We start from the raw sequence: 16,704 nt of genomic DNA, 5'->3' as shown, positions 1-16,704 counted from the left end.
GCTTCTTAGAAGTTACACATTGATTGATATGAGGAAACTTTTAAAATGCGTCTGCTAGTTACTGTGCACTGAACACAATATACATACACGGAACAGCCTCCAGAACAAGCACAATCATGCAATATCGGAGGGGACAGGTTCAGTTTTCTGCATGAAGCCTTATTGGGCCGAATTACATCTTGAACAAGCTTAAACGATCACGGGAAACTTGAGCATTACTCTGGATGTAGCTAAATGTGTTTTAAAATGTTAGCATCGCTTGCTCTGGTGCGGCCGATTCATCCCAGATTTCACTGTTATAACTTACAGAAACAAGCAGAAAGTTGTATGTTCTTCTGACTCAGCCAGCAAAAGACTAATACGCCCTGCGAATTGTGGCCCACACACACAATCGGGTTCAAATCAACTGCGCCCAAATAATTGGTAACTTGTCTGACTCTCGAAGTGTAATTTGTCGCCGTGCATAATTCCGATAAATTGGGACGACATTTTGAGGCGCAGCTGCAAATACAATTGTTTTTTTGGTGCTTTAGTGCAAGTTTTTTTTTTATTTGCAACCTAGTCCCCAGTTGTGAGGGTTCATATTGTGGGCATTTCATTGCAGCAGGTTTTCAGACAAGGTCATGTTAGAACTTGTTTGTAAAACAGTTATTAACACAGAATAAAGAACAATGTTAAAGAATTGCATTTTAATTGCATAACTAAATTTGTGAATGTCAATCAAAGTATATTCCATATATTTTTTGCAAGAAGTTCACTTTCATGTGCCTCATTGCAATGTCTGTTTTACTTCATAACATCAGGTGTATTAAGGTATTGCCAATTTCAAGACCATCGGACTTTATGGTACAACTTCTGTAGGCTTTCATTTATAAGAGATTGCAGCATATTCGCAGGTCTCCTCATTTTTGATGTGTCGTTGATTTTTATGGAAGTCTGAAATATTGATAGTTGCGGACACATTATTCTGAGCTGTCTTTCTCGGGTGTGAGGCACCTGAACCCGCGTCTGTATATTGATCCTGACTCTGCAAGGGAAGGTGTTTTTGTTAGTTTTTGCAGATAGTGAGCTGAACGTGATTTGAGTATGTTGTTTGCACCAGAAGAAATCTAACGATTTAATCTCAGCTCAGTTTTCCAATATCACTGATCCATGAGATGGGGGAGGTGACTTTTGATGCCACGATATATCAGGACAAGCAGATAAAGCTATTATAAAGCATATGGGATTGCTGGCTTTATGAGTAACTTAAGAGAATACGAAAGTAAAGAAATGTTGCTAAACCTTTATAAATCAGTGATTAGCTCTCAGTTGCAGTGTTGCAGGATCTCACGGTTAAATAAAGATGCCAAAACCTCGGAGAGGTGCTGATTAGATTAACACGAATGGTACCAGGGGTACAGGACTTCAGTTCAGTGGTGATACGGTAGAAGCAGCGATTGTTGTCCTTGGAGCAAACAGATAAGGGGAACATTTGAAATAGAGATCATTTACTGGGTTGTGCAAACAGAGTTGTGGACACTGGGGCCAATTGGATAGCTCTGTCAAAGATCCAACACCGACATGATAGACTGAATTCCCTCCATCTGTGATGTATGATTTTTCGTTTTAAAGAGACTCAACATTGCAATGCAATGGATAACTATTAATGTATACCGAACGTTCTGTAAAAATGCAGCAAGCAGTACATTTGAAGAATGGAGAGTTCATCTGTTTTAGATCGTGTTCATTGGGAGAGAAATGTTTGCAAGGGCAGAGGCAGCAATTGCTTCTCTCTGCGGAACTGAACAATGAGGTTAGTAGCCAGAAGGCCAGCTTGACTGAGTTCTGCGAAACAGAGTGCTTAACTCGGGAATATGGTAAGTTTGGGAATTTCAATGGTTGATCTATTTCCCTAATATAGTCCTGTTTGTATTTATAATTTAACTTAACTTAAACGTTACATTGTAGTTCTTTCAGTTTTAGTCTGTAATAAAGAAGCTGCCTGTTAGTGCCAGCCACATAGTTAGATAATTAGGTAGCTAGTGAGAACTGGTTCCCCAGTCAGCAGGGGCTGACTCAGGTTGCTAGAATTCCAACCAGTGCAAGTACAAAAGGTTTTGCCAATGCAAGAAGGAAGCAGCCCGAAGTTCAGCTCCACTGATTCCTGCGAGATGAAGTGCTTAACTCAGGAATCTGGGACAGTAGTTTAAACTGGTGCCGGGACGATATAAGTATTATATTATAATTTACAACTTAACTCGTTAAACTACTTAATCTAGCTACAAATTAATATTGAGTGATGTTTCTAAACTTGAAACCTAACTATTTAAATAAAACAGAATAAACATGCAAGGCAGGAGCACGTGGGAGCTGGTGGACACCAGTGTGAGCTGCAGCAGCCACGTCTGCAGTAAGTGTCCCGCTCAAGGAACTTTGGGTCAGAGTTGTGGAACTGGAGTTGTGCTTCGGATACAGAGATGCATCAGGGAGGGCGAAAGTTACCTGGACACTTTGTTCCAGGAGGCAGTCACACCCCTTAGGTTACTTACTTAAGATTCGGTCCGTGGCCAGTCACAGGAGGGTGCGATTGTGAGTGAGGTAGGTATGGGATCCAGAAGGGAGCAATGGAGTAGCCTCAGACCTTGCACTTTTCCAACAGGGTTGAGGTTCTTGCAGCTTGCGTGGACTATAGCAGGGACTGCAGGGAAGATGAGCAAACTGACCACCTTATCGTGGTGCTGGAGGCCATTCAAGTGAGGTGAATAAAAAGGAATGTAGCAGTTGTAGCGGAAAATTATTTCGGGGGATAGAAACTGTTCTCTGCAGCCATGATCGTGAGTCCCAAAGGCTGTATTGTCTGCCAGGTGCCAGTGTTAAGAATGGAGGGGAGACGGTGGCAGGGTGATAAAGGCACTGCACTAATAAGCCAGAGGCCCAGGTTAATGCCCTGGGGACACGGGTTCAAATCCCACCGCGACTGCTGTTGGAATTTAAATTCAATAATCAATCTGGAATCGAAAGCTCGTCTCAGTAATGGTGCCATGAATCTATCATCGATTGTTGAAAAACACATCTGGTTCACTAATGTCCTTTAGGGAAGGAAATCTGCCGTCCTCACCTGGTCTGGCTTACATGGGACTGCACTCCCACAGCAATGTGGTTGACTCTTAACTGCACTCTGAAATGGCCAAGCAAGCCATTCAATTGTCAAGGGAAATTTGGGACGGGCAACACATGCTGGCTATGCCAGCAACATCCCCATCCCATGAAAGAATAAAAAAAGGACATTTAGAAAAACATAATGCAATCTGGAAGAGTCAACATGGGTCTATGAAAGAAAAATTCTGCTTGAAAAATTATTAACGGTTTTTGAGGAGAGAACAAGTTGGGTGGATAACAGGAAGCTGGTAGATGTAGTGTATTTGGATTTCCAACAAGAATTTGATGAAGTGGCATATAAAACGTTAAAACATAAGAAAGAAGCTCATAGTTTGGGGGTAATATATTCGCATGGATAGAGGATTGGCTAAGTAACAGGAAACAAAGAGTAGGGATAAATGGGGCATTTTCAGTTTGGCCAACTGTAACTAGTGGGGTGTCACAGCGATCTGTGCAGGGCCCTCAAATATTTTTGATCTATATTAATGATTTGGATGAAGGGACCGAGTGTACTGCAGCCAAATTTGCGGATGATACAAAGATAGGTAGGATGGCCAGTTGTTAGGAAGACAAAAAGTGCCTGCAAATAGATATAGATCGGTTAATTGAGTGGGCAAAACTTTGGCAGATGGAGGATAATGTGGGAAAGTGTAAGGTTGCCCACTTTGAAGGCAAGAATAGAAAAAAGGAATATTATTTACATGGAGAGAGATTATAGAAAGCTGCAGTGCAGAGGGATCTGGGTGTCCTTGTACCTGAATCACAAAATGTTAGCATGCAGGTATAGCAATTAACTAGCATTTATTGCAAGGGTGATGAGTATAAAAGTAGGAATGTTTTGCTACAACTGTTTAGGCATTGGTGAGACTGCACCTAGAGTACTGCGTACAAATTTGGTCTTCTTCCCTCATGAGTAAGCTGTTCAGGGAAGGTTCACGAGGCTGTTTCCAAGAAATAAGATGTTGTCTTATGAGGAAAGATTGATCAGATTGGACCTATACTCATTGGAGTTTAGAAGAATGAGAGGTGATCTTATTAAAACGTACAGGATTCTGAGCATGCGTGACAGGATAGATACTGAGGTGATATTTCCCTTCATGGGGGAATCGAGAACTCGGGAGTGCAGTTTCAAGTATCTTACATTTATGACGGAAATGAGGAGGAATTCCTTCTCTCAGAGGGTTGTTAATCTTTGGAATTCTCTTCCCCAGAGAGCACTGGAGGCTGGGTCATTGAATATATTCAAGGCTGAGTTAGACAGATTTTTGGTTTACAAGGAAATCTAAGGTTATGGGGCAGGCAGAAAAGTGGGGTTAAGGTCACAGTCAGGTCAGCCATGACATTTTGAATGGTGGTTCAGCTTCGAGGCGCCGAACGGTCTACTCCTGCTTCTCTTGTTTTTTTCTTATGCTTGGCTCCTCAGAAAGAAGCAAAAGGAGCAGCATTTTGAGGCTTATCCAAAGGACGGGATCTCCAGCAATGCAGCACTCACTCAATGCTGCATTGAATTTTCAGCCTCGATTTTATGTTTCAAAGCTGGAGCGACGCTTGAAGGCAAATTCTGCAGACTGGAAGTTGAGGGATAACTTAGCCATATAGACACGAAGATGCCAGTGGAAATTGCATATAATTGAGAGTAATGTGCATCCCTTCTGGGACATCTGAAACCTTCTGAGACCACGTTGAGCATTTAATCTTGAGGCATATTGTCAAAGGGAAGGGAGTAAAATGAGTTGCGGGCTAACATTCTGTTTGAACCAGTTTGTTTAGCGTAGAATCGCCCACGTGAGTAATACTCGTTAATTGAATTTAACAGGTCACTAACTACAGAGGCCATAGAAATACTTCACACTTAGTGACTACTCTTCTCTTCAGAATAGCAGCGACCACGTTTCTGAAACTCCCATTCATCTGTTGTGTTTTGTCTTTCATGTGTCACTTGCTGGTTGAAAAGAGACCAAATATCCCATAATTGTCATTGCAGCTCTGCATCACTTACCCCAGCGTTTAACACGATCTGCACTGTACTGTAAATCACCGCATCACTATCCCTTTCTGAGACACATGCAGTATCAGTACGCTTCTTCCTAAATAATAAAACATAAAAATGATGGGCTTCCTATTATTAACTTGGATATTTATTTAATGTATACTGTAACTGTACGAAGAAGAACATCAGTAAATCAGGACAGACTTGTGCCTTTTGCATTTCCTAACTAGCACCGACCAGCTCCAATACCGGATTCTTTTCAATGAATACCTGCCCAGATTTCAAAAGCGATCTGTCTACTTTTCCAATGAAGCCCGCGAAAGGCGAGGTGCTGTCTGCTGCAGATGAAATAAATTGTGCTAACGAACGGGTATAGGAGGCTCATCCAATAATTTAACATCGTCACAGTGACGCACAGGGTGGCACAGTGGCGCAGTGGTTAGCACCGTAGGCACACAGCTCCAGGGACCCGGGTTCAATTCTGGGTACTGCCTGTGCGAAGCTTGCTCCCTCTGTGACTGTGTGGGTTTTCACCGGGTGCTCCGGTTTCCTCCCACTACCAAAACACTTGCAGGTGATAGGTAAATTGGCTATTGTAAATTACCCCTAGTGTAGCTGGGTGGTCGAGAACATGGGAGGAATATGGGATGACTGCAGGGTTAGAAGAATTGGTGGTTCTTGGTCGGCACATACTCGGTGGGCCGAATGGCCTGTTTCAGTAATGTATCTCCAAATAAATACAATAATAAAATAAATGCAAATCTTGCTAAATAGCAGGTGGAAATGTTTCAGCGAGAAAACACATTCCCCGCTCTAAGTAAGAAATATACACATAGAGAATCATCGAGAAGCAGCAGAGATGGAAGCCATTCGGCCCACTGCGTAATGAGCCAGCTCTCTTGATCCCACTCGGAACTCTTGACCCGAATCCCTGCACCTTTTTCTTTCAAGAATTTATCCCACTCCTTTTCAAAGGCTACTACTGAATCTATATCCACCACCCTATCGGGCATTGCATTCCAAATTGTAAGCACCGGTTACCTTACAATTCTTTCCTCTTCTTGTCTCTGACTCTTTCCCACTCACCTTAAATCTGCACCCTCTCATGAACGACGTTTCAATCATTGGAAACAGTTTATCTTTATTTATTGTAACAAAACCTGTAATGATTTGAAACAAATAAATCAAATCTCTTCTCAAGCTTCTCTGCTATAAAGACATGAACCCGAGTATTTCCAAACTATCATTGTCATGGGAAGCACTCATCCCTGGAACCATTCCAGTAAATCGTTTTAGTACCATGTCCAAAACATTCCCGTACTTCTGCAAGTGTGTTTTCTACAATTGGTCAGAATACTGTAGTTAGGGTCGACACTGTTTTTCCTTGGGTTTAGCATAACATCCTTGATTTTGTACTCTGTGCCTCTATTTATAAAGCCCAGGCAGGATCCCTCTTCATTAAGGGCTTTGTAAACCTATCCTACCACATTAGAAGATCTGTGCACAAACACCACCAGTTCACTCTGTTTTTGCACAACCTCAAAACTGCCGACATGAGGAGTCACGTCATTGATTTCAATAGCAAACATTGAGTGTGGTTTGTCGAAGGATACATTTGATTGGCAGCACATTGTAAACCAAACAGAGTAATTTGAATAAACTTGGAGCCAGTCACCTTTTTGAAGGTCATTTTCAGTGTGGCAATGTAAAAGCAGGGAGTCTGCCTAGAGTATTCAAAGAGAGCTAGTCAGGCCAAATAGTTTCATTCACTTTTAAGAATAGGTTAGCAAACCCAACAGAATTGATTGTTTCCTCATACTTTCGCATATCAGTCGCACCCAATTTTGAAATATAATCTTCTGCTCCTGGAGTCAAACACACTTAACAACTACGGCAAACATCTGTCTCTCGTTACTTCTACTAATTTCTTATTATTTCACTGTCTGATGGAATCGCTTGATCGTTAGAGGTTGAGTGTCATTCTAGTATATTGTTATGCTGAGACCTTAACATGTCAAGGAGACTTACACGGGGGTGCCCGAGAAAAGCAGCAGCTGAAACAAACTGAACAGCATTCTGTGCTCGTTCTTCGGGAATGCTACACATTTTCTGTAGAATGCAGGGGTGGTGACAACACTCGCCGGGACAGAAGTCGCTGTCATCACAAGTTCAAAAATGGCCTCTTTAAACAGGTATTAAAAAAAACACAGGACAATTTCAGCTATTTGGCTTGACGAACTCCCTTCTCCTTAAAAGCTCCAGACAGACTCCCTGCTTTGAAATGGTCAGGCTGAAATTACTGTTTGCTCAGTTTACAATGTGCTGCCAGTGAAAGCTTTCCTTCAGGAAGAATGCAAAGACAGTCTGATCCTGGCATTTACTAACAGAACACTGTAATCGATGCTGGGAGATGCGAGAACATCGATAGTGTGCAATGGCCACACTTCCACTTCCCGCCCACCGTCCTCTACTTTCACAACACTGCTCCAGTTCCCACAGATGGTCACTTTTATCAGGGGGTTGTTATTTAAACGGCCTTTATTGGCTGAGCCATAGTATATAAGAGCATGGAGGTAATGATGGAGCTGGATAAAACGCTAGTTCGGCCACAGCTGGAGTACTGTGTCCAGTTCTGTTCACCAGACTATAAGAAGGATGTGATTGCACTGGAGAGGGTGTAAAGGAGAGTCATCAGAATGTTGCCTGGGCTGGAGGATTTCAGCTATGAGGAGAGATTGGATAGGCGAAGGTTGTTTTCCTTAGAGCAGAGATGGCTGAGGGAGGACCTGATTGTTGTGCACTAAATTATGAGGGGCATTGATAGAATCGATAGGAATAAACATTTTCCCTTAATGGCGGGATCAATAACCATGGGGCATCGATTTAAGGTAAGGGACAGGACGTTTACAGGGGATTTGACGATATGTTTCACCCAGTAGGAGTTTGAAATCTGGAACATACTACCTGAAGGGGAGGTAGAGGCAGGAACCCTCACAACATTTAAGAAGTATTTAGATGTTCACCTAGAACACCATAGCATGCAATACTACAGGCTGAGTGCTGGAAAATGGGATTAGAATAGATAGGAGCTTGATGGCCGGCACAGACACGATGGACCGAAAGGCCTGTGTCAGTGCTTTATAACTCTATGACTCTATGTGGAAATCCACTTTAAAACTCAAGTTTATGCTATTTAGAAACACACATACATTTGCATCTTCACCATGAGCACGATTGCAGTTAAAATAACAAGTCCAGAGGCCCCTCCTCCTGTTATGCAGATGTTTGTCCAAGAGATTAGACCTAAAATATTGGAAAACACGTTGATGTATATTCGCATATTGGGTTCAAAATATCAACTGTGGAAACATATTTGAGTCCAAAGAAGGAAGTTTCCTTTATATTTGGATCATAAAGCTAATGGAAACTGAGGTACTCCATTTGTCCCTGTCTGCTGATTCTTCTTTAAAAACTATATATTTCTAACTTGCTCACAGTCATCAAATAACAAAAAGAACAAAGAACAGTACAGCACAGGAACAGGCCATTCGTACCTCCAAGCCTGCGCCGATCTTGATTCCTGCCTAAACTAAAACCTTCTGCACTTCCGGGGTCAGTATCGCTCTATTCCCATCCTATTCATGTATTTGTCAAGATACCTCTTAAACGTCTCCATGGTACCTGCTTCCACCACCTCCCCCAGCAACAGGTTCCAGGCACTCACCACCATCTGTGTAAAGAACTTGCCTCGCACATCCCCTCTAAACGTTGCCCCTCTCACCTTAATCCTATGACCACTAGTAACTGACTCTTCCACCCTGGGAGAAAGCTTCTGACTATCCACTCTGTCCATGCCACTTGTAACTTTGTAAACCTCTATCATGTCGCCCCTCCACCTCCGTCATTCCAGTGAAAACAATCCGAGTTTATCCAACCACTCCTCATAGCTCCTGCCCTCCAGACCAGGCAAAATCTTGGTAAACCTCCTCTGTACCCTCTCCAAAGCCTCCACGTCCTTCTGGTAGTGTGGCAACCAGAATTGCACACAATATTCTAAGTGTGGCCTAACTAAAGTTCTGTACAGCTGCAGCATGACTTGCGAATTTTTATACTCTATGCCCTGACCAATGAAGGCAAGCATGCCGTATGCCACCTTGACTACCTTATCCACCTGCGTTGCCACTTTCAGTGAACTGTTGACCTGTACGCCCAGATCTCTCTGCCTGTCAATACTCCTAAGGATTCTGCCATTTACTGTATACTTCCCACCTGCATTAGACCTTCCAAAATACATTACCTCACATTTGTCCCGTTTACACTCCATCTGCCATTTCTCTGCCCAAGTCTCCAACCAATCTATATCCTGCTGTATATTCTGACAATCCTCATCACTGTCCGCAACACCAGGAACCTGTGTGTCATTCGCAAACTTACTAATCAGACCAGCTACATTTTCCTTCAAATCATTCATAGATACTACAAACAGCAAAGGTCCCAGCACTGATCCCTGCGGAACACCACTAGTCACATCCCTCCTTTCAGAAATGCACCCTTCCACTGCTACCCTCTGTCTTCTATGGGCGAGCCAATTCTGTATCCATCTTGCCAGCTCCCCTCTGATCCCGGTTTACAATAGATAATTAAATGTTCATGATGTACCAATCACAACTGACAAATTAAGGGTCTGCAAACTTACACTTTTGAAAAACTATGGACATACTTTAATTGGAATGCAGACCCGCCAAAACTATCAGTTACAGATGAAAGGTCTGTAATATATGAAAATAATTGAATTTTGCTTAGATGAACAAATATCTGTTATATGTACTCAAATTAATCTGAACAAGATATAATAAGCATGCACATACAAAAGGCTAGAATGCAGTTTACTGCTTGACCATTCAGTTGGAGACTGAACAGTGATAAAATGAACTCTTGACACTAATTAGAGACAAATTCAGTATTAACCTGCTGACTCTAACACCGTTCAGTTAATGACTGACCAGTGATGACCAGCTCCCGTATAGTGTTCAAATTGCAGAGAAATTAAACACCTACCCTCAGAGTGGAGCTGGTATGTGCTGACACAATCACCGTGCCTGTTTGCTGCAGCACATGAAATCGTGTTTCCAGTTCCAGTTGAGTGAATCAGTCTCAGGGAGCTCTGCATGTGGTAAGTATTCATCGCCCAGGAGAACACTTCCATATATGACGTGTTCCCAGTGATAATTTTCCCATTGAGGTCCCATGTAATATTAGCTGGTGGATTGCCTCTGATCTGGCAGCTACAAATTGTCTCATTCTCAGACCAAGTGCAGGTCGGGCCTGCTATTATTGTGGGTTTATCTGAAAAATAAATGATTACCTTAACAGCCATAGTCTCCAAAGACAAATACATTCAGTTTTTGAACTGACCATAATGGTGCCAGCAGCTTCTATTTTAACATGAAATAAGTTAAGATAGCTTATGACATTTACACTTAAAACAGGGTAGCACGTTAGTTACAGCTTCATGTTGAATCCAGTGAGTGTTCAGTGCAACAATGCTTTCACAAACAAATGTTGTGGGCTTTTCCTCAGATGGAGGGGATCTGGGTGTTATTGTGTATAACGCATCCAAAATATGTCTGACGTGTCAGTGTTTTAAATGTCAATCCATTTTATTTCTATTGCTACTTTCTTTACTATGTTCTTCCTTTGTTGGGAACTTTGAACTATTCTTCTCTAGAGGCTCAGTTGACATGACAACATTTTATTTAAACTTCTTGAAATATGACGTTGTTAGCTCAACATTCGTTCAACGAACAGAGTCTGAGTTAGCAACTTTTCATTTGATTTTAATTTTGGAGTATTAGTGCACATCAAAGTGCGCAATGCCAGTTCTAAAGGGTGTAAACTGTTTAATCCAGGCTACAATATACTTCTGAACAATTAGATGCAGGGTAAAGCACACAAACCACTTCACAAACCACTGACCACCTCCAGGCACTTACCCAATGTCTCCTGAGACAAGGAGACCAAAGCTAAAAACACCCAGTAAATCTGCCTCTCTCCTAATTAGAATAGTGCAAAAGGCTGCATTTATATCACACTATGCCATCGGCAAATCTTGCCATCCTAACCCAGAGGGTCATTTTTTTCTCCTGCATTTCCCATGGATTTATTTTTTACATAAATGCGCAAAGAAGAGAGGATGTTTACCAAACGCACATCACATCGGTTCTTTCGAGCAAGCAGGTGACAAAAAGTTGGGTTTTAATTGAGCGTTCATGAAATGGAAATTCAGGAAGTCATACACACTTACATTGTACAGAAATCTGTGTGGAGCTGTTCGCGCTGCATTGTTCATTTTCAGCCACGCACCAATATTCACCGTCATCTTCAGAACTGATGCTGTGGATTAGCTGTTTTAGTTCACCAATGGAAGATCTGCTGATCTCCTTACCATTTTTCACCCACGTTAAATTGAACGGAGGTTTCCACCTTGCCATGCAATATAATAATAGTGAGTTACCTTCCACCGCTACTGCAGACGAATTGACTTTTGGGTTTTCCAGTCCATCTGAAACAGGCATGAATGTAAATCGTTATATTACAAGAACGCACACGAATTAGGAGCAGCAGTAGGCCATTCGGCCCCGAGAGCCTGCTCCGCCATTCAATAAGATCATGGCTGATCTGATTGTGGCCTCAACTCCACTTTCTTGCCTGCTCCCTCTAACCCTTGTGGATAAAGCAGTTAACTAAGTCAGCCTTGAATATATTCAATGAGGCAGCCTCCACCTCTCTCCGGGGAAAAGAATTCCACAGTCTAACGATCCTCTGAAAGGATTTCTCCTTTTATTAGTCTTAAACGAGAGGCCCCTAACAGTTAAACTGCATCCCCTAGATCTCGACTCCCTCACAAGGGGAATCATCTTCTCAGCATGCACCCTGTGAAGTCCCCTCAGGATCCATGTGTTTCAATAAGATCACCTCCCATTCTTCTAAAATCCAATGGGTATCGACTCAACCTGCTCAACCATTCTTCATTTTACTGGGTAAGAGGACGAGTATAAATCAGTTTAAAGTTATAAAAATTTCTTTTTTTTTTCCTGAGAAGTTCCTCCTCTCCTCTCCGTTTTGTCTGTTTGGCGTTGTACATACAGTGACACTGGTACCTTATTCACCCCAATTCTGATGGCCAACGAGAGCTGAAATCGGGCTTCAAATCAGAGACCAGCTTCAGGCCATGACTCAGCATGGCCGTTTATTTGTGTCACTTTCTGACTGACTAAACTCAGAATGACACAAAAAGGCCTTGGTTTAAGAATTAATAAATTAATAATCCAAATTGTTAAAGCTCCAGAATTGTTCGACGGGTCTGTCTCTTCCTCACAGAGTGCGACTGAGCTCCATTCCTCTTCATTGATTATCAGATTAAACTCTCACAGTACAGGGGCGAATGGTACCTCGATTCATTCTTTAATATGTTACCAAATCCGTAACACAATGATTGTGATGGAAATACAAATATTGAACTGGTTGGACATCAAATTATGTCTATGAATTTTGTAACAAACACTTACATTTAATCTGCAAGTTAAGCTTTTGTGTTGAAGAGGTTTGGAAGACATCAATTATAAGTGTGCATCCCAGAATGCTTCCGTGATGAGTAAATGATGGAGTGAAGGTGAGCACGGATAAAACTCTCCGAGAATATGACCAATTGTTGATTATTTCTGCACCTTCTTTAGTATCCCATGCAAGAGGAAGGGGCGCACTGTGATGAATCCACTTCACTTTCAGGTTGCTATTCGGGCAGCTGTCGGTGATTGAACAGGTCAGTCGTGCAGTTCGTGCAGCAATCAGGTCGTCGTAACCTGAAATACCTGGCGTTTCTATAAGAGCAGGAGAGAAGGTGTATATCAGGTTCATTTCAATCTTAAAACTGGGAAGTGATCTGCACCAAGTAAATCTGAAAAACAATATTTTAAAAATCATACTTCATTATTTTCTGTCAGTTATGTCTTACGAGTGAGTTCATTGTTCTGAATTATTCCTTTGAGTAATAAATTAGTCAATGCCTCATCCAGGAATACATAGCTCCACTTAATGAATCATTGCTTGTTTCAACACCTGCATTATTCAGGTGGTGGAGCTGATAGGTGGAGACAAGTGGAACAGCTTTGCAAACTGCAGGTTGAATCAGCATTATTTCCATTAATATCACGAATATTTAATCTACTCATGTGCTTCCTTTTGACTTTTTGACCAGCTTTTACCAGTCTCATGCTTGCTAATGCAGATTCAGACAAACCCCAGAATCTGTTGCAAAGAACAATCACTATACAAAGATGATACTGAAGAAATGAATAGACCAGATAAAGGACGGGAAACATCGTCTTGTGCCAGAAATCTATACCTGGTCCTTCTCGCTCCACTCGAAAGGAAGGCCACAGGGCGGTTTGGTGTGGGTCTGGCTGGTATGAGGGAGTATAAATACATACAAAGCCCCAAAACTGGGGCAGATGTGAGAGTAAAATAGATTTGGGGATAATTTAATAAAAGTCCTTAAACTTATGAAGTAGCTGGGTCAACGGAAATAGAATCAGCCTGTGGTAGGATTTGAATTGCCAATGAAAACTGGCATTCCCAATCAGCCGCCCATTCGCGCAATCCCCGATTTCAATGACAATAATAACCTGCTGACTTTTGTTTTGTACATTAGCCCTACAACCCGGGTTTCACGTTCGGTCAACACGTTGCAAATAAATTCTCAATTGGACATTTAGGAATAGGTTAGAAAGTTAAATGGGAATTGAAATTTCTATGTGAAATGAGCACGCACATGCGATTAGGAATGTTGTTCATGTGGAGGATAAACAACAACACGGACTGGCTGAGTGGAAACGTCAGTTTTACTGCTGTCATTTCTCTATATTTATGTCTTTAGGATATGGAGCACTGCGCCTGTTATCGCTACCCAGTCAAAGAACAAAGAACAAAGAACAGTACAGCAGAGGAACAGACCATTCGGCCCTCTAAGCCTGCGCCGATCTTGATGCCTGCCTAAACTTCCAGGGACCGTATCCCTCTATTCCCATCCTATTCATGTATTTGTCAAGATGTCTCTTAAACGTCATTATCGTACCTGCTTCCACCACCTCCCTCGGTAGCAAGTTCCACGCACTCACCACCCTTTGTGCAAAGAACTTACCTCGCACATCCTCTCAAAACTTTGCCCCTCTCACCTTAAACCTATGTCCCCTAGTAACTGACTCTTCCACCCTGGGAAAAAGCTTCTGACTATCCACTCAGTCTATGCCACTCATAACTTTGTAAACCTTATCATGTCGCCCCTCCACCTCCGTCGTTCCAGTGAAAACAATCCGAGTTTATCCAACCACTCCTCATAGCTAATGCCATCCAGACCAGGCAACATCCTGGTAAACCTCTTCTGTACCCTCTCCAAAACCTCCACGTCCTTCTGGTAGTGTGGCGACCAGAATTGCACGCAATATTCTAAGTGTGCCCTAACTAAAGTTCTTTACAGCTGCAGCATGACTTGCCATTTTTTATACTCTATTCCCCAACCAATGAAGGCAAGCATGCCGTATGCCTTCTTGACTACCTTATCCACCTGCGTTGCCACTTTCAGTGACCTGTGGACCTGTATGCCCAGATCTCCCTGCTTGTCAATACTGCTAAGGATTCTGCCATATACTGTATACTTCCCACCTGCATTAGACCTTCCAAAATACATTACCTCACATTTGTCCAGATCAAACTCCATCTGCCATTTCTCCGCCCAAGTCTCCAACCGATCTATATTCTGCTGTATATTCTGACAATCCTCATCACTGTCCACAACACCACGAACCTTTGTGTCGTCCGCAAACTTATTGATCAGACCAGCTACATTTTCCTCCAAATCATTTATATATACTACAAAGAGCAAAGGTCCCAGCACTGATCCCTGCGGAACACCACTAGTCACATCCCTCCATTCAGAAAAGTCATCCTGTGTTTCAAGATCCTTCTGAGTTTGACCACAGACATTGCAATATCTGCCCACTTTTCACGTCATTTAATTTATATTGAACCAATGGAGAGAAAATGTGCAAAAGGAACAAAGAGAACATTCACCTGAAACAGAAAGAAAGACATGGGACTGCTCCTCGTGATATTGCAAAATATTCCAGCCGGAAGATATTTCCAGGATGAACTGATATGTGCCATGATCGCTTTTCTTAATATTCTTTATCAGGAGGGAGCATTGATTTGTTGCAAGGTTTCCCTTGAACTCAGCTCTCCTAACATAGTTAGAATGCTGACTGCGTGAATGTTTTGAATCATAGATAATGGATATGCTTTGTTCACCAGCACCAGTGCCCAACTTCATCCACATCCCGTTTAGTCTGGATCTCTGCACATGAACCCAACACCGCTGGGACAACTTTTGGCATCGCGACAGAGCATTGAGCAACACAAATAACTGAGAAAAAAATAGACTCCCTTTAATCATCCATTCAAAATCGATTGCAACATCTTAAACTTTAACATATTTCTTAATTGACAGATCAAATCTCTACAACAATTTAAATATCAGTTACGGCATTTTTCAAATCAAGGCAAAATACTTATAAAACACCAATCACGACACCTACTAAATTGCAGGATGAAATACCTGTTGGATAGGAGATTTATGAATTAATAATATGCAGATACAATATTCTTCTTAAAACCGAATATGTGTGCACTAACGAGGAATTGAATGCTCCAAAATGCTCCTTAAATATTCATTTAAGCATTGATCACAACCTGCATTAAATTGCTTTGAATTGCGCAATAAATATGAACTAAAATGCTTTTAGTTGAGCACCACAATACTCATTTAATACAATTGAAAAGCCCTGGACTTCAATGTTATTTGAAAAGGCAAAAATCAATCATTCAAGAAATTACCATTCCACTAGTTTTAAAATCAATAACCAGAAATCATTTACATTCTGTGCTTCCTATTCTTTTCCAATAAAACATAAATGACCTGCTGTAAGAATTGTGAAAACATCAGAAATGTACCTTGTGTCAAGGTCATGAGAGAAACAAACACGCAACTCCTCATGGCTGGAGCAATTGCCGATTTCGTTGTCAAAATTATGAGAACTTATTTCACTATTCAGAATATTCACGTTTCTGCATTCCTCTTGCCAGTCACATCTTTGTATTTCTTGACTAATCAACTTCAGACTGTTTGGGAATTCAGATATTCGGAGCTTACCGAACTGTGCTTACTCACTCAGCTCCGTTGACGAGGTCGGCAGTTTGCGCATCTTGTCCGTGTATTGCGTGTGCCCCAATGTTATTGAGTATAATGCTGTGGTATATCTAACAGTCGCTAAAGAATGCCCGGTTCAGAAACAACATATCTCTCTTTCGCTCAAACATACACGCACCAAATGTACTGTTATTTAGGAAACCAATATGTTGAAAACGGAATCCGAACGGTGCAGCCCAAGCATGCAGGCAGCTCTGAATCACATTTCACACACATTTAGCTTTCTGGATGCTAATACGAGTTGAATGTTTCA

At 41.8% G+C, this 16,704-nt stretch overlaps 1 pseudogene; it reads right to left on the bottom strand.

Moving 5' to 3' along the window:
* Positions 1-865: 865 nt before the first annotated feature.
* Positions 866-16,446, bottom strand: LOC137362519 (myelin-associated glycoprotein-like; annotated as a pseudogene).
* Positions 16,447-16,704: the final 258 nt, after the last annotated feature.

This window comes from Heterodontus francisci, unplaced genomic scaffold (genome assembly GCF_036365525.1).
Source record: "Heterodontus francisci isolate sHetFra1 unplaced genomic scaffold, sHetFra1.hap1 HAP1_SCAFFOLD_571, whole genome shotgun sequence".
Classification (NCBI taxonomy): Eukaryota; Metazoa; Chordata; class Chondrichthyes; order Heterodontiformes; family Heterodontidae; genus Heterodontus; species Heterodontus francisci.
The sequence above is the reverse complement of the archived record's forward strand: the minus strand, read 5'-3'. Positions and strand labels throughout refer to the sequence as shown.